The sequence below is a fragment of the Ovis aries genome, chromosome 22 (assembly GCF_016772045.2).
Source record: "Ovis aries strain OAR_USU_Benz2616 breed Rambouillet chromosome 22, ARS-UI_Ramb_v3.0, whole genome shotgun sequence".
Lineage (NCBI taxonomy): Eukaryota > Metazoa > Chordata > Mammalia > Artiodactyla > Bovidae > Ovis > Ovis aries.
In genome coordinates this window covers 1711794-1730410 of record NC_056075.1, presented here as the reverse complement: position 1 = coordinate 1730410, position 18617 = coordinate 1711794, and the positions used below count along the sequence as shown (strand labels likewise).

Here is an 18617-nt window from a genome sequence, read left to right as displayed (position 1 = left end):
TGGCATTTTATTTCAAAATAGGTAAATGACTGTATTGGTAAAGCAGATGAAGACTATTCACATTTATCAGGCAAAACCATAGAGGTGGTATTCAAATACCTCAACATTAAAAAAAAATCAAATGTAGCATTTCAGTTAGCTAATTTATGAACACCTTTTGATTAGCAGAGGAGTCTGACTGTGAAGGTTTAAAGCAAATCAAAACTCATCCATTCGTTATGATGTAACCGCACATTATCTTATTTAATTACAACCACATAGTCACTTAAATCTAGAAGAAATCTGTTCTTTTTCCTTGAATCATGTAAAAATTTGACTTTAAATTAAAATACAAGTATATATAATATGTATAATCCCATGCATACTACATCATTAGCCAAAGACTGCTAACCCTGTGATAATTTTAGACGTTTATTTATTATGTTCTACTGACAAACACAGAGTTGAGACTGATTAAATTTTTAAAAGACAGTATTTTTTTTAAAACAAATATGTTATTTTAATGAAGCTGATACAGGCAATGTCCATTTAAAACCCATATCCCAGGCCAGAAAGTACAAATACAGTCAAAAAGAGCACTGTTCTGCTGTATATTCTTCTGTAAATAACGTTAACCGCTAATGAAAACTAGATCTTTTGGGGATCTTCTGCAAGATTTTTTCTTTTATCTTAAAATGCTTTCTCTTCAGTGAAACTATCTCTGGTGTTAGTCATTATTCTTAATACCTCTGTCACTTTGATTCCAACTTGAAATTCCTCTTTTTGTGGTCTGGACCCTCAGATTTAAAAGTAGCTTCAGGTTAAGGAAAGGTCATTTTCCACAGTTCAGTTTTCTGAAAAACTTCCATCACCCACTGAAAGTTATAGCCCAGGAGTGAAGCAATTACATGCTAGAACTTCAGGGCCAGCTGGAGAGTCATTAGAAATACTCACATTAGTCAACCTTATTTATCACAAGCCTGCAAATGCATAGTCCTGGAAAAGGTGGCCTCTCTATGCATACATGTAATTTTTAAAAAGGACAGAGTGATATGAAGCAGGCTGAGGTTTGATCATCAAAAATCAGCACAATAAAAACAAACAATGATGAATAATGGGCTCTAGAATTCAAGATGCCAGATATTTTAAAGAGTTGGGGTGCTGGTTTTCAATTATGTTTTGAATACCACATTACAAGAAAGCTATTTTTAACAATAAAAGAGGATTAAGGGAAAAGGAAAGAAACAATAAAAGAATACCTAAACCATTGAATGACCCCCTGTTTGTTTCGGATAAATTTTAATCATGTCTTTTTCTTCCATTCAAAGTTCTTTGAGAGTGTGATTATCAACAATTTTCTAACCTTCAAGGAGAAACCTGAGTGAATTCATGGGAACTCCCTGTCTTTGGCCTGATTCTTTGAGTTTCTTGAGATGTATCATCATTTTCACTTTGACGTGACTCTCACTGCTATCCTGTCTGATGACTTTGGGTTTACTATATTCTCCTTCCTTCTTATCCCCAAGTCCTCATTTGAAGGTTTTGCTTCCTGGTCAGACATGGCCTGGGGTCTCCGCACAGCAGCCTCGGGTAGGCAGAAACTCACTCCAGAGTTTATAAATCTATTTTCCCCATAGCGCAACACCAAGGCTGGAAGGACTTCCTCTATGTCTTGAAGCCAGTTTCGCGAATTGGCAATTTGTGATTCCTGTGCCAGTCAGTGAGCATGTGAGTGATATTCTTTTCCAATGCAAATAGCAGAAATCTTGAATCTTGTTCTTTTTGAGTATAAAAATAAGACAATTCAATGTGATTAAAACAAAAAAAAACAAAAAAACAAAAAAACTACACGTTACCAAAACTCAACCCTGAGCTAATCTTCAAGAGGGTATTTTGCTTCACTGCAATATTTATGACATTTGCCTTGAGAAATAATTTCACTCTCTATAGAGGCCTATATTGAAAAACTTTGATTTGGGAAATATAAGTTGGCTTATCAACTTATTTTAGATAACTTGTGAATGCTAGTTTTAGTGCAAGTTTGTGTGTCTGACACAGGTCAAACAAACCAAAATGTCAGAGTTTGGGGCAGAGAAATATTTACTGTAGGGCCATGCAAGGAGATAATGGCTCCTGCCCTCCAAAAACATTTTTATGGGATCACTTCCTGCACAATTCTCTGATTGGTTGATGATGAGGTAACAGAGCGATGTTACAAGGGTTAACTTTATCATTCCTTGACCATGCTATGTAGGTCTGGGGGCTGTTTGTTCATGATCATCAAGTAATCAATTTCTTCCACTTGGTTGTGGTTTTCACCTCTGCAGAACAACCCAGGAATGTGCATTAAATTGCTGTTACCTAAGTATTTCAGAGAGGAGTTAAGCAGAGGGTATGGGAAAGGGCCTCCCCAACCCTGAAGGCCCCATGGGGTCCTACTTGGTTATAGTAGAATATAAATCAGTGATGAAATAGATCTAAGAGTGTTTTCTCTCCAGTTATGTATCCTACAGAAGTGTATTATTCAAAACTTGGATTCCCTAAACATACATTGATTTGCCTTGGATGAAGACCTTGTCCATTCATGCTATTTTTATTTTACTGTGTTGAAATATATTAATAGTAATTTGTGAGGAACTAGATGATCATGGTAAAAACTGGGTAATCACACAAGGCTGTTTCTCAAAGATATGTTTTGAAGATTGATTAACTGGATGGACAACCAAAGGAATACCAAATGTCATGGGCAAGAAATGATTTTGGTCAATGCTTTCCTGGGATATAATACAAATGTATTACTAGATACCTTTACAGAAAAAGATCTTAGTGAAATTTAATGAAAAAACAGGATAGGCAGCTAATTCAGAGCTAACAAGAAAGAGGTTTTCCTCAAAATGAAAAAAATTTGCTCCATCTGGGTATTTTTCAGTAATTGAGGCCCACAAGCTAACTAGCTATGAAATGACAACATACAATCTTAAAGTTACATTTAGTTGGAGAGCTTTCATACTCCTCATCACCAAATGAAAGTTCAATTTATTTATTTATTTATTTATTTATTTATTTCATTGAAATGACTAGTTATTGGACACAACTGCCTTAAATTGACTGGTAATTCAACATATGCCTATATAACACTAAAATAACAGATCAAACCAGTAGAAAAAATAACAGTCAAGCAGATCAGTTTCACACAAATTTAGCTAATTGATAGAACTTTCCACCTTTTAACCCATCATTTCTGTGTTAGAGATAAACAGGCTCAGCTCAGCAGTAACTTTGTCAAACCCCAAAACCCACACAGAGAACACCTGACCTGCCTCTCTCATCAAATTTCAGCATCTCCATTTTTGCCTTTGGAGAATAAAATATCATTACATTTTCCTCCTTCATACTAAAAGCAATGAGCCTGGCCAGCCCAAGGAAAAATAATGAAATAAAGTCTGCTTTGGGGATTGCCTAATCAGAGATTTTTTTTTTTTTGGTTTTGATAAATTTTCTACCTTTCTACAGTCTCTAAACATTTTTGGATATCTGCATTTCTGTTGCACACAATTCTCAAACTTGTCTCTCTCAAAAGCACTTAAGTTCCTAAATTCTCCCCATGTGTCAAACTTGGTGCTTTACTGATTGCTTTTGATAATGTAGAAACTACTTGATTAAGAAGCCTAACATGTATACTATCATGTAAGAATTGAATCGCCAGTCTATGTCTGACGCAGGATGCATGCTTGGGGCTGGTGCATGGGGATGACCCAGAGAGATGTTATGGGAGGGAGGTGGGAGGGGGTTCATGTTTGGGAACGCATGTAAGAATTAAAGATTTTAAAATTAAAAAAAAAAGTAAAGAATCAGTAACCCTTACTTGTAGCTGAGTTGAGTTCTGCAGTTGGCCTGTATATTGGCTACTGTGTATATATATATGCACTTATTTTATAATGAGCAAGTGGTAATTCACTCAGTTGCACTTTTAAACAATGAAATAAAGCTGCTTACTACACATGTAATCCATGAAAAAAAAAAAAAAAAGAAGCTAAGGGCTGTTAGCAGGTTACATCCCATGTAACTGTTGCAAACCTAGGATTCTGTCATACAAAAATAGTGAACAGTGAGGAGACTCTCAAAACTCCCCTTAAAGTGAAGGAGATAAAGGATTTGGAAAAACATGGATTCTTTCAGTGCTTCTGAAATGGCAGGGCATAGGGTATTAACCGGAGAAGGCAATGCAATGGCACCCCACTCCAGGACTCTTGCCTGGAGAATCCCATGGATGGAGGAGCCTGCTAGGCTACAGTCCATGGGGTCGCTCAGTCTGACGACTAAGCAACTTCACTTCACTTTTCACTTTGCTGCACTGGAGAAGGAAATGGCAACCCACTCCAGTGTTCTTGCCTGGAGAATCCCAGGGACAGAGGAGCCTGTTGGGCTGCCGTCTATGGGGTTGCACAGAGTCAGACACAACTGACGCAACTTAGCAGCAGCAGCAGCATCAGGGTATTAACACATGTGAGGCTGATTCTGAAAGCTTTTCTTCCTTTAGGCTTTAGAAATTACAAATGTCACTCCAAGAATAGAGTTCTGCAGTTTTTCAAACCTAACAGGCCCATGCCCATTACCCACCTGCAGGGATTTTAACTCTCTGTATTTAGGTTAGACCCAGGTACCATTATTTCTTGAAAGCCACATAGGTAAGTTTGAGACACAACAAACTTGAATACTAAGTGACTACACAATAGTTGTTAGATGATTACCCAGAAACCTCAGAAAGATTATGCTAAATGAAAGAAGGCTCTCACAAAAGATGGCATAACATACGATTATATCTATGTGAAACATCGAATGGGCAAATCTATAGAGACAGACAATAGTGTTTCCAGGGCTAGAGAGGAGTAAAGAATGAGGAATAGGGTGATGATACCAGGAAGCCCTAGCTAAATAGTGCAGGGTTTCTTTCTAAGGTGATTAAGGTTAACTGTGGTAATGTTCACCCATATCTGTGAATATACTAAAACCATTAACTGGGACACATTAAATCAGTGAACTTTTCAGGTATGTCTTATATTTCAATAAAATTAATTATATAAAATTTTGATGTACTGAAACCTGTATCTCTCCACAATTGTGAGAAGAAAATATATCTTTCTGGGTCAATTTTTGGGGCCTGGAAACTTAAAGAGTTTCAGCACCAAAATGCTGTCAGGTTTTTAAATCTGGATTTTGTTTTTCTTCTAACATTCACCATTGATGAACTAATGATTGAAACCCTAGGGAGGCTCCACTCCATTACTGAAATTAAGTGACTGTTTAAAAAGAATCAGTGCCAAGTCATCTATCATGTAAAAGGAAGTTCCCTGTAGATGTCAGTCAGTCAATATATTTTTGATGATAATATACTGTTCATTTTTATGTGTATGAATGATTATTTAACTAAGACAGTACATTATTTCTGTCGGGAAAAATTGTTCTCCTGGCCACCCATCAAATGTTAACAAGAGCGCTCTGTCATCCACTGATCAAAGCAAACACAAAAATCTGTCAGCCTCGAGAGAGAAAAGTTGCTATTCTCACTCAGGCAGAATGAACTTTTATTCTCTGTAGCCATCATCCATTCAGCGATGCTTGAAGCAACGAAGAGACCAATGAGAAAACGTGTCAGCCTCTAAATATGGTTTAAACAAAGTTTTAGTACCAATTTTTGCATGTATAGATAAATAAGTAAGGGAATATGGGCTTCCCAAGTGGGGCTAGTGGTAAAATCCTGCTTGTCTATGCAGCAGACATAAGAGATGCTGATTCAATACATGGGCCAGGAAAATCCCCTGGAAGAAGGCATGACCATCCACTCCAGTATTCTTGCCTGGAGAATCTCATGGACAGAGGAGCCTGGTGGGCTACAGTCCATAGGGTCACAAAGAGTTGGACATGACTGAAGTGACTTAACACACACACAAGTAAGGAACATATAAAATGTATTTTGAAGACTATTATTCATTAAAATTAAGTGAGGCAGTTTTAAGATCATGTTTTTATTTATTTTACTTTACAATATTGTATTGGTTCTGCAACACATAAACATGAATCCGCCATGGGCATACACGTGTTCCCCATCCTGAACCCCCCTCCACTTCCCTCCCTGTACCATCCCTCCAAGTCATCCCAGTGCACCAGCTCGAAGATCATGTTTTGAGATGCTCCTAATGAGTCCTGATTTAAATATTTTTGAAATGGGTGGAATAAGCTAATAGCTGTTAAATACACAAATGCTATTATTTTTATGTTCATTTATCAAGATATAAATATTTATTAAGATTTAAGAGTATATCAATACCTAGTAAATCTTTAGACATCAAATTAGAAAATGTTTTAATCATTTTGTCAATCCTTGGTAAAAGGGTAAGCTTCCCTTACCAAGATGCCATACACTTATTTTTCTTAGAAAACTTAATCAGACTCTCATTTTCAAATAGGAAAATAAAGGCTAGAGACATGAAGTTACTTACTCAATGTCACAAACCCAGGTAGTGTCAATGCTGGAGTCAGATCCATAATCCTAGAAACCTCACCTCAAGATAGAGGTCTGATTCAGACCCTAAGGCAACTCACAGCCTTATCTGGCTTACAAATATATTGTATTAATACTATTCAACTTGCTCTGATGTAACAAAACACCTTAGACTGAGTGGCTCAAACCGAATAGAAATTTATTTCTCACAGTTCTGGAGAAAGGAAAGTCCAAGATCAAAATGTTGGTTAATTGAGTACTGGTGAGGAACTTCTCTGGCTTGCTCAACCCAATAGCAACAACAACAAAATTCTTAAACTCATAATGTTTGTTTATAACAAAAACAGTTTCTTCTGTATCAGAAAATGAGCAGCCTGTGATCCTCCAATTGGCTGGGTGAAACACATGCTCTATAGATCTAACTGCACAGCCCAGTCTGGCTTTATTTGCAACAAAGTGAATTCTGTGTTTTAATTTCTACCTGGCTGCAAGGCACTTGGGACCAAGTATCCTAACTCAAACACTTTGCCTTCTTTCTCTACCCTTTTCATTGCCTTCTCTTTAAAACATACACACAGACACACACACAGACACACACACACACACACACACACACACACACACACATGCACTCACTCAAAGCATGCTCTATCCTATATCCTAATTTTAAAAATAATTTTGAGATTACTTACATTAACCCTGAAGAGACATATACTCTACAGAGGCTCTTTTTCCCAATACACTTCATGTGGATTTTATGAGAACACTGTACAAAATAAATAAATAAATAAATAAATAAATAAATAAAAATCAATGCCAGCTATCCCAAAATGATTGTTAAAGAACATTTAAACTTCACTTTCATATCAGTCTTCTTTATGCAAACTCCATTTACATTGCAGATAGAAAAGGAAAGATGGTTCTGTTGTTGCTTTTAAAAACTTCTCAGGTCTTTTGTTCTTGTTGTTCAAATGCAATCAATTTTTTAATAGAACAATGTAAAGTAGTTAATGGAGAAGTAAGCACAATTGCACTATTCACATGCGCTAGCAAGGTAATGTTCAAAATCCTTCAAACTAGGCTTCAACAGCATGTGAACCAAGAACTTTCAGATGTACAAGTTGGACTGTGAAAAGGCAGAGGAACCAGAGATCAAATTGCCAAAATCCACTGGATCATGGAAAAAGCAAGAGAATTTCAGAAAACCACCCACTTCTCTTTCACTGGCTACATTAAGCTTTTCGACTGTGTGGATCATAACAAACTGGAAAATTCTCAGAAATGGTAACACCAGACCACCTTACTGCCTCTTGATTAACCTATATACAGAACATGGAACAACAGACTGGTTCAAAATTGGGAAAGGAATACAGCAAAGCTGCATATTGTCACCCTGCTTATTCAACTTATATGTAGAGTACATCATGTGACATGCTAGACTAGATGAAGCTCAATCTGGAATCAAGATTGATGAGAGAAGTATCAATAACCTCAGATATACAGATGGCACTACCTTACTGGCAGAAAGTGCAAAGGGACTAAAGTTTCTTGATGAAGGTGAAATAGGAGAGTGAGAAAGCTGGCTTAAAACTCAACATTCAAAAACTAAGATCATGGCATCTGGTCCTTTCACTTCATGGCAAATAGATGGGGAAACAGTGGAAACAGTGACAGACATTATTTTCTTGGGCTCCAAAATCACTGTGAATGATGACTGCAGCCATAAAATTAAAAGACTCTTGCTCCTTGGAAGTGGAGAAGGCGATGGCACCACCCAGTACTCTTGCCTGGAAAATCCCATGGATGGAGGAGCTTGGTAGGGTGCAGTCCATGGGGTTGTGAAGAGTCTGACACGGCTGAGCGACTTCACTTTCACTTTCACTTTAATGCACTGGAGAAGGAAATGGCAACCCACTTCAGTGTTCTTGCCTGGAGAATCCCAGGGATGGGGAGCCTGGTGGGCTGCCGTCTATGGGTCGCACAGAGTCGGACACGACTGAAGCGACTTAGCAGCAGCAGCAGCAGCAGCAGCAGCAGCAGCAGCCTCCTTGGAAGAGAAGCTATGACAAACCTAGACAGCATGTTTAAAAGCAGAGACATCATTGCTGACAAAGGTGGTATAGTTAAAGCAAGGTGTTCAAACCAGTCAATCCTAAAGGAAATCAACCCTGAATATTTATTGGAAGGACTGATGCTGAAGCTGAAGCTCCAATACTTCAGCCACCTGATGTGAAGACTGACTCAGTGGAAAAGACCCTGATGCTTGGAAAGTATTGAGGGGCAGAAGAAGAGGTAACAGAGGATAAGGTGGTTGGATGGCTCTGCTAATTCAATGTACATGAGTTTAAGCAAATTCTGGGATATAGCGAAGGACAGAAAAGACTGGCATGCTGCAATCCATGCTGCAAAGAGTCAGACACAACTGAGTGACTGAACAATAAAAACACAAGCACAACTTCCCAAACTGATCAATCCAAGTCTTTCAGTATTCCCCTCCACATGGAGAATTTCAGAGTATATTCCTGTGGCAACAATGACAGAGAAAGAAAATGATTTTCACACAGAGAAACCAAAATATATTGAAGCATATAACTAATAACAATCTTCCTGTGTTTAAAATGCTTTTACTTGCAATTAGCTACATGAAGTCAAATGTCATGTTTGATTTTGCCAGAATGAAACTGATGATATTGTACATAGTAGGTGGTTTATTTTTTTCTTGGCAATGGATAACAAAAAATTATTGAGAAAATTAAGAGCATTATCAAGAATATTCAAGGCCAGTTGTTGGTTGTTTTTTTTTTTTTTGTGGGGGGGGACAAATAATGTTCAAGCATTTAAAAAAATCTTTGAAAAAATTAAGAAGCAAACATTACTGTCTCATTACATATTCTATTCTCTTTAGCAAATAAAAACAATACAGACACACAGTCAAAGCAGTTTCAGCAGCCATGTTGGATGTTCACTTTCATTTCTATTCTCACCAAAAGACAAAGATTATCTAAAAGGATGTATGACCTCACACACAGTCAATTAACTGGCATTCACAGACATAGATGGGACTGGTAAAAATTAGCAGAGTCCTACACTTCTAAAATCTGTCTACTTTCATTTCTTAAAATGTACAGTATACTGGAAATGTGACAGCAATATTCTTAGACTTGTGTTTTCATGTAAAGATTGTCAACAATTCCTAACATTTTTTATTAAAATAAGCCTAAATAGGAAGCTTTGAATATAAGTAGAGATGTGAAAGAAATGGATAGGATTCAATTTTTTTTCCAAATATTCCTTTACTCAAAATGTCCTTTTAATTTGCAATGATTCAGTTACTCTTAGTCAGTGACATGGGACAATGGCTTTGAATTTTGTATCATATATGACTCTCTATAAAGTGCTTTACATTAATAAGATCCAAATTCACTGCAGATGGTGACAGCAGCCATTAAAAATGCTTGCTCTTTGGAAGAAAGGTTATGACAAATGTAGAAAGCATATTAAAAAGCAGTGACTTTACTTTTCCAACAAAGCCCATCTATTCAAAGCTATGGTTTTCCAGTAGTCATGTATGGATGTGAAAGTTGGACCATAAAGAAGACTGAGTGCTAAAGAACTGATGCTTTTGAACTGTGGTGATGGAGAACTCTTGACAGTCTCTTGGACTGCAAGGAGATCCAACCAATCAATCCTAAAGGAAGTCAACCTTAATATTCACTGGAAGCACTGACGCTAAAGTTGAAGCTCAATACTTTGATCACCTGATGTGAAGAGCCAAATCATTGGAAACTGGGAAACTCACTCTGATACTGGCAAAGATTGAGGGTAGGATGAGAAGGGAGCCACGGAGGATGAAATGGTTGGATGGCATCATTGACTCACTAGACATGAGTTTAAGCAAACTCCAGGAGATAGTTAAGGACAGGAACCCTGGAATGCTGCAGTCCATGGGGTCTCAAAGAGATGGACATCACTGAGCAACTGAACAACAACAAATGGATCTTACTGTTTCTGTTTCTTTGGAGAATGCGAATACACTTTTAAATCTCATATTTGGATTTCTTTTGAGGATTACATGGAAAGCAGATAGCACAGTGCTTTATACATAATATTAATATACAAAGAAACACTCAGAATCTGGAGGCTGTTATTAAGTCCCAGACTACAAAAGCCACACTTACTCTCTTGAAAATTATTATCCAGTCCATAGAATTTCTAGACTACACGTCCCAGAATCCCAAAGTAGTACTAGGGCTGTAGCTTACCTGCCTGAAGCAGAAATTCTTGCAACTAAAAATTGACTTGAAGGGGTTTTTATCTAGTCTCCTTACCTAAATCTTAATATGGCATTTTCATCTTTTAAAATAATTAAAAAAAAAAAAAACAGTAGTGTCATTACTGTACCTAAGATTCATATACAACAAAATGGTACGTGGAGAGTGCTCTGTAAGGACTATGAACTGTTTTTCTTTTTCTTTTTTTTTTTTTCTTTTTCTTATCAAGGAACAAAATGCTGATAGATTATTTGTCAGATAAAGTTTTCCTGCAATATATTGGATTGACAAGTGTTAAAACTCAGCCATTTTTTTCTTCCTTGATGTAGTTTAACAGAATTTGTAAGAGTCACCTGAAGAATCTGAATCTTCAAATGTACACAAAAATCTCACGTGAAGGAGCCAAAGATATGCCTCAACTGCTTCAGTATCATTACGATTCCACTGATGGGGAAACAGAGCTCAAAGATGGAGAGAAAACATTCATGCGCTTCAGCAAAGGTGATGCTTCCTGGAGAGGTGAGAATTATTTGCTGTTTTGATGAGTCAAATAAAATTTACCAGTCTGATGGAGGTGAAAGGGCTTTCCAAAATAATTGCTTAAATAAACTGTGTCTCTTGGATGGCTCCTAGTGGCTTTCTCTTCATATGATACACTTTTTAGGTGCAAAGTTCAGCATCCACATTCAGTCTAATTGTCAGACCTTGATAGAGAGTTATATCATTGCCCTCTGTGTGAGAAAATTTGGTTTACTCCACATTGGCCTGCCAGTCCTTCAAGAGCTAAGTCTATACAGAAAAAGGGAAATATCATCTGATACTGCTTTTATGTGGAATCTAAAAGGAAATGATACAAATTAACTTATTTATAAAACAGACTCACAGAGAAATGAACTTAGGTTTACCAGCGGGGAAGGGATAGTTAGGGAGTTTGGGATAGATATGTACACACTATTATATTTTAAATGGAAAATTAACAAGGACCTACTGTGTAACACATGGAACTCTGTTCAATGTTGGGTGGTAGCCTGGATGGGGGGATGTTTGGAGAATGGGTGTGTGTGTGTGTGTGTGTGTGTGTGTGTAGGTGTGTGTGGCTGAGTTGCTCTGCTGTGCACCTGAAACTATCACAACTTTGTTGGCTGACTATACTATAATATACTTTTTTTTAAGTTAAAAAAAGAGTTAAGTCAATATGATTTTATACAGCATGGAATTTGTGCCTGATGTATGTTGGAAACTGAACTTAATTATAGCATATGAATAGAAGAGATTTTCATAAATATGTAGCAACTAAGAAGTATGTCAGAGAGTGGGCATTACTATCCTAATCTGCATACATGGCTTTGAGCACAAGGATGCAGCATTGCCCAAGGTTGAATAAGTTAAGAGAATGCATGGAAAAAATGTTGTTCTATTCATCAATATTCTTCTAATATTCACTCTGTAGCATATAACCTGAAAGGGTCAAAATCTCATTTCCAGGCACAACCTAAATTCTAACACAAAGTAAATTAGAAATCAATCAATTTAATCAGTTGATTTTTTTCTGAGATAGCAAACACTACTGATACATATTACAGAGATTAGGTCATAATCATTTTTTACAACCAACGATTTTGCAATATGCATGGAAATTTCAGTTTGTTTATAATATCTGTATGTGTGCATGCTTGGTCAAGTCTGACTCTTTGCAACCCCATGGCTATAGTCCATCAGGCTCCTATATCCATGGAATTTTCCAGGCAAAAATACTGGAGTGGGTGGCCATTTCTTCCTCTAGGGAATCTTTCTGAACCAGGGATGGAACTTGCATCTCTGGGATCTCATGCATTGCAGGCAGATTCTTTGTCACTAGCACCAGCTTGGAAGCCTTATAATGTCTTTGTTTTTCCAAAAGAAATTCCAAAAATGCTAAGGATAGAATATGGAAATTAATTTGTACTCAAGTACTTGGTCAGATGGTTTTAACTCAGGACATGTGTCATAACTTCTTTTATGTTGCACATGAGCACAGGCAAACATTTTGTAGCACAAACACTCTATTGCTCTTCCAGTTAGTCTTGAACCTAGTCCTGACATATATCCTTGTGTTTCTCATTCAAAATCTATCACTCTAGACATACCAAAAAAAAAAAAAAAAGAAAAAAAAAAAGAAAACAACCAATACCAAGCCCAATACTACAGTTAATTTTTATTTTTATTCCCTTTAAATTGTGTATTATTAATAACTTCTCAATCATTTGCAAGAATTAAATGCCTTCAAATTGCCCTTTGGGTATCAAAACTGCTCAGTGCAAGTGCCTTGGGCTTCTCTATCTTCTAGTGTCATACTGATATCTAGCAGGACCCTGTGGGTCTCCTGGGCACAAAGGCTTCATTCAGTCTCCATAACTTTTCCTGATTTCCTATAATCAGATTCAAATAGCTGTTAATTAGGGAAGGGAGGGGATGTAGAGACAAGGGAGGAACAGTCAAAATAAACAATGATGCAGCCTTGGGACAAGGTACTGGTTCCTCCTCAAGGGATATATATATTATATATATATATATATATATATATAATATATATATACATAACATTTTTAAGCTATTTTGCAGATATTTAAATCCCCACTAGGTGGGAGAAATTAACAACAGGCTGCCCACAGACATGCCCTCAGAAGGCTGATGATGCTGACTCCCACTTACCTCACTACCAATCAATCAGAAAAATGTCCGCAAGCTAACTGTGCCCTCTTTGAAGCACCGCTATAAAACTTCTCACTATGTACTCCAAGTTGGGACACACAGTTTAAGGGCATTAACCTGCTGTGGCTCCCTTTGCCTGGCAAAACAATAAAGCTATTCTTTTCTACTTCACCTGAAACTATGTCTCTGAAGATTAATTTAGTGCCAAGGTATAGAGGCCAGATTCAGCTCCAATGCATCCACAGTTAGATCTCTTTTCTCCAAAAGCTCACCCCCACTCATGTGGACCTAAAATGGATGTTAGGAAAGCAATCTGATTGAACTGAAACATCTGAGCCGATAATTTCTGCTCTATACCTCCCTCATCCAATCCTCATATCTTCCCAAACAAATGTATGTTGTTTTAATTCTAGCAATTTTAAAATTACAGAAGTCAAGTCAAAATATATTTGGGAAGAAATTTCTTTAAAAAGAAGTCTAGGCTTAATGATTTTTCAACATATTTCTAGATCAAGAATATTTTCTTCAAGCAAAATATGTAAAGAATCCAATGTATAAAACATTAAAAAAACCAAACCAAACAAAACACCTTCTTGTTGAAGTAATGGCAAGGAGGACATAAAGGCCAGCCTTTTATTTACTCTCTCATGCAGAAACGCCCTGGACATGCATCCTCAGAATTTTTAAAGCTTGCTTTCAAAGTAACTTTGAAAATGACTGAAGGTTCATTCTAATGTATCACAGCTTTCTCTGACCCTTAGTAAGGAGAAAGATTGGCAGACCTTTAGCTACTTGCTTCCATCTTATAAGACAAACTTAGGACTACAAATACAGTTATGTCGTTCTCGCCAAAGTCAATGTCCTGTCTATGGTCTAGTCCTTCTCGTAGGAGAAGGAATCACATAAAATCCACTAACACCCTTTCCCTTACACTAAAACTTTTTCTAAACTCCGATGCCTAAAGGACCCCAGTTTAATCACTGATCTACTACATTAAAAGGGACAAACATCTCCAAATGTTGAGGGACACCATACTCTTTTAAATGAGTAAACCTATGTTGAGCAAATCTAATCATGACTTTTTTTAACAGCATTTGTTCTGGCTTCTTTCAGAATCTTTTATCTTTGATTTTTGTAGTTTGAAAATGATACATTAAAGTGTAGCTTTTTTTTTTTTTTTGATTCTTCCTACTTGGTGTTCTCTGAGGCTCCTGGATCTGTAGACTGGTAGCTGATATTAATTCAGGAAAATTCTCAGACATAATTGTTTCAAACAGTTCTTCAGTTTCTTTCTTTCTTTATTCTATATGTGGTATTTGTCTTATGCATAGGTTGTGTTTTATATTGTCCAACACTTCTTGGTATTCTTGCCTACTCAGTATTTATTTATTTATTTTCTGATTGTTTTAGCTTTAAAGGTTTCTATGCTACAATTCACGGGTCGCAAAGAGTCAGACACGGCTGAGCAACTGGAACTGTTTGACTCAGTTTTTGTTTTTGTTTTTTTTTTTATTGCTTTTAGCTTTGAAGGTTTCTATTGAGATTCTTTCCTCAGCCACGTCCAATCTATTAATGAGACCCTCAAAGGCATTCTTGACTTCTGTTCATGTTTTTATCTATGGCACATCTTTGTGGTTTTTTCTTAGTATTTCTATGTATCTGTTTGCATTACCAGTTTGTTTTTTCATGCTGTCAACTTTATCCATTAGCATCCTTAGCGTATTAATCATCAGTTCAGTTCAGTTGCTCAGCCGTGTCCGAGTCTGTGACCCCATGAATCGCAGCACGCCAGGCCTCTGTCCATCACCAACTCCCAGAGTCAAAACAAACTCATGTGCCTCGAGTCGGTGATGCCATCCAGCCATGTCATCCTCGGTCATCCCTTTCTCCTCCTACCCCCAATCCCTCCCAGCATCAGGGTCTTTTCCAATGAGTCAGTTCTTCTCATGAGGTGACCAAAGAACTGGAGTTTCAGCTTTAGCATCATTCCTTCCAAAGAAATTGCAGGGCTGATCTCCTTCAGAATGGACTGGTTGGATCTCCTTGAATTGACTGGATCTCCTTGCAGTCCAAGGGACTCTCAAGAGTCTTCTCCAACACCACAGTTCAAAAGCATCGATTCTTCGGCACACAACTTTCTTCACAGTTCAACTCTCACATCCATACATGACCGCTGGAAAACCATAGCCTTGACTAGACGGATCTTTGTTGGCAAAGTAATGTCTCTGCTTTTTAATATGCTATCTAGATTGTTGTTCTAAATTCCCAGTCTGATAATTCCAGTATTTCTGCCACATCTAAGTCTGGTTCTAATGCTTGCTCTGTCTCTTCAAACCATATTTTTGGCATTTTAGTGAATCTTATTGTTTTTCTTATTGATAGCAAGACTTGATGTACTAGGTTAAAGGAAATGCTATAAATAAGCCTGTAGTTTTATGGTGTTGAGATATGTGGGAAGTTGACTATTCTATAGTCCTGTGATTAGGACTCAGTTTTTATAAAGCCTGTGTCTTTGGACTATGAACTTCAAATATGCTTCTCAGTCCATCTTCACCACCCTTAAGTGAGACAGAATAAAGAGAGCTAGAGTTAGGTATTTCTCTTCCCTTGGGTGCTGCAGAGATAAAGAATCCACCTGCCAATACAGGAGACATGCGTTCGATTCCTGGGTCAGGAAGATCCCCTGGAGTAGGAAACAGCAACCCACTCCAGTATTATTGACTGGAAAACTCCATGGGCAGAAGAGCCTAGTGGGCTACAGTCCATGGGGTCACAAAGAGTCAGACACGACTGAGCACACACCACACACACAGGTTGTTTATACTCTGATAAAACCCATCAGGTTAGGCTTTGGTTTAATAGTTTTTCTGAAGGGCAGACTTTGTTTCAAGTTATTTCATATTGAGAGTTATGAAGGTGTTTGCATTGAGACTGTGAAAGTCTCTGCTGTATGCTTGGAGTCACAATCCAGAGACACTTTGGATTGTTTCAAAACAATTATTTTTACCTTCCCCCTGCTGTAAGTACCTGTAAGAGATTTCTCTGATATTCACCATCATCAGAACTTAGTAGTTTTAATAAATAAAACCCTTAAAAATTGAGATTCTCCCACAACTGGGTTCTCCTGGAGATTTTATTTCAGACTTTCCTCACTGAACTTCAAGCAATTTGTTAATTACCAGTCAGGTTTTACTATCCTGGCCTTCATTCCTATCAAGCTTTCTGCTCTGGTGGGTTGTGATTATCTGTATTTACCTGTCAGTCTCCCAAATTTCGGGGTCACTGGCTTGCTCTGGGACTTCACTTTTTTCAGAATCTAGGCAGACTTTCTGGCTTTTCAATTTGTTCAGCTTTTTACCTTTTAGGATAGAATAGTGAGTTTAAGTTTGTTCAGCTTTTTACTAGTTTGGACAAAGTAGCAGCTTTCAATCTCCTCCAATGCAGAACCAGAGACCTGAAAGCTACTCCTTCCATCTTTGCTGAACCTTGAAAACCAGGCCTTCACTAACCATGCAAGGTCCAGCCCTTGCTCAGGCTGTCCATATCCAACTCTGAAAAGGGATTCTCTAGCTAGAGCCTTCTCTGATGACCGAATCAGACTCACTTGGAGTAGGCTAATCTCTTGCTTTTCTGTCCATAGATAATTATTTGTCATGTGACCAAAAATGATTGTCTATACAGTGCCATGAGTCATCACCAATCTCCTATTTCTATCAGTTGAAAGCTTTGACTCAAAAGAACATAATGTCATAGCCCCTTTGTTCCTACATTCCAGTAAAAGTGGACATTAATGACTAATACACCCTTTTATGATTCACCATGGCCTTGAAAAAGAATAAAGAAACCAGAGCCCCTCAGAACAACAGTGGGAATCCAGTGACTCCAAGTATACAGTAGAGACCCTCATAGTCTCAATGCAATGAACACCTTCATAACTCTCAATATGAAATAACTTGAAAAAATATTGTTTGTCCTTGGAAGAGATGATTACAGGAACCCTCCATCCTCACTTCACCTTCACTTTCTTCTAACCCCAGTGCCTATAAAATATGTGGCTAGAAAGCATGAATGCTGAAAATATTTTAAGTATGTGTAGCCCAGAATTGTAGAATTGACAGGGAAAGGATGGGAGTTTCCTTCCAGAGCAGGTGTCTCACTGTGGCGAGGGACTGGAATTACATGTTGAGGAGAGCAAACAGATGGCTACTCAGGAGGCCTGTATAACCTGGGAGCAACAGAGCTGGTTAAGGATTGAGGGCAGTGCCCTGGAGACTGTGTTTCCAGCTCCAAAGGAAAGACAGTTTTCTCTGGCTTTTACTAGAAATTCGTATAAGGTAATGCCTGTTTTGGATTGCCTTAATCTTCATTAAAAAAAAAGTATATAAGTACAACAAAAATACATTTTAGTCAAATACTGAGTGGCAGAGTATTTAATCAAACTTCAATCAAGCAAAGACTGAACCCGAATATCTTTACCACAAAATAACTTCTGATATAAGAGTACAGTTGACTCTTAAACACTATGGGGATTAGGGATGCTGACTCTCTGTGCTGTCAAAATTCTGCATATAACTTCCCCAAATTTAACTACTAATAACATACTGTTGACTGAAAGTCTCACTGATAACACAAATAGCTGATTAATACATGTTCCATATGTTACAAATACTGTACTTTGGATTCTTACAAGATAAACTAGAAAAATAAAATGTTATTAAGAAAATCATAAGGAAGAGAAAATATATTTATAGCACTGTACTATATTTATCCAACTGTTCTGCTAAGTCGCTTCAGTTGTGTCCAACTCTGTGCGACCCCATAGACAGCAGCCCACCAGGCTCCCCAGTCCCGGGGGATTCTGCAGGCAAGAACATTGGAGTGGGTTGCCATTTCCTTATCCAATGCATGAAAGTGCAAAGTGAAAGTGAAGTCACTCAGTCATATCTGACTCTTAGCGAACCCATGGACTTCAGCCCACCAGGCTCCTCCATCCATGGGATTTTCCAGGCAACAGTACTGGAGTGGGGTGCCATTCTCCGTATCCAACTGTTAGAGGAGTGTAATTTCCTCAGTTCTGTCTCATCACGACAAAAATTTGAAGCGATGGATGTTAAAGCCCTTGGCGTGTCACAGCTCTCAGACAGTGTTATAGGTCTGTGTTACAGTTCAGTTTA

General features: G+C 37.6%; 1 pseudogene; it reads right to left on the bottom strand.

Annotated features, from left to right (window-relative positions):
- Positions 1-1238: 1238 nt before the first annotated feature.
- Positions 1239-1540, bottom strand: LOC105614096 (small ubiquitin-related modifier 1-like; annotated as a pseudogene).
- Between the last annotated feature and the right edge of the window lie 17077 nt (positions 1541-18617).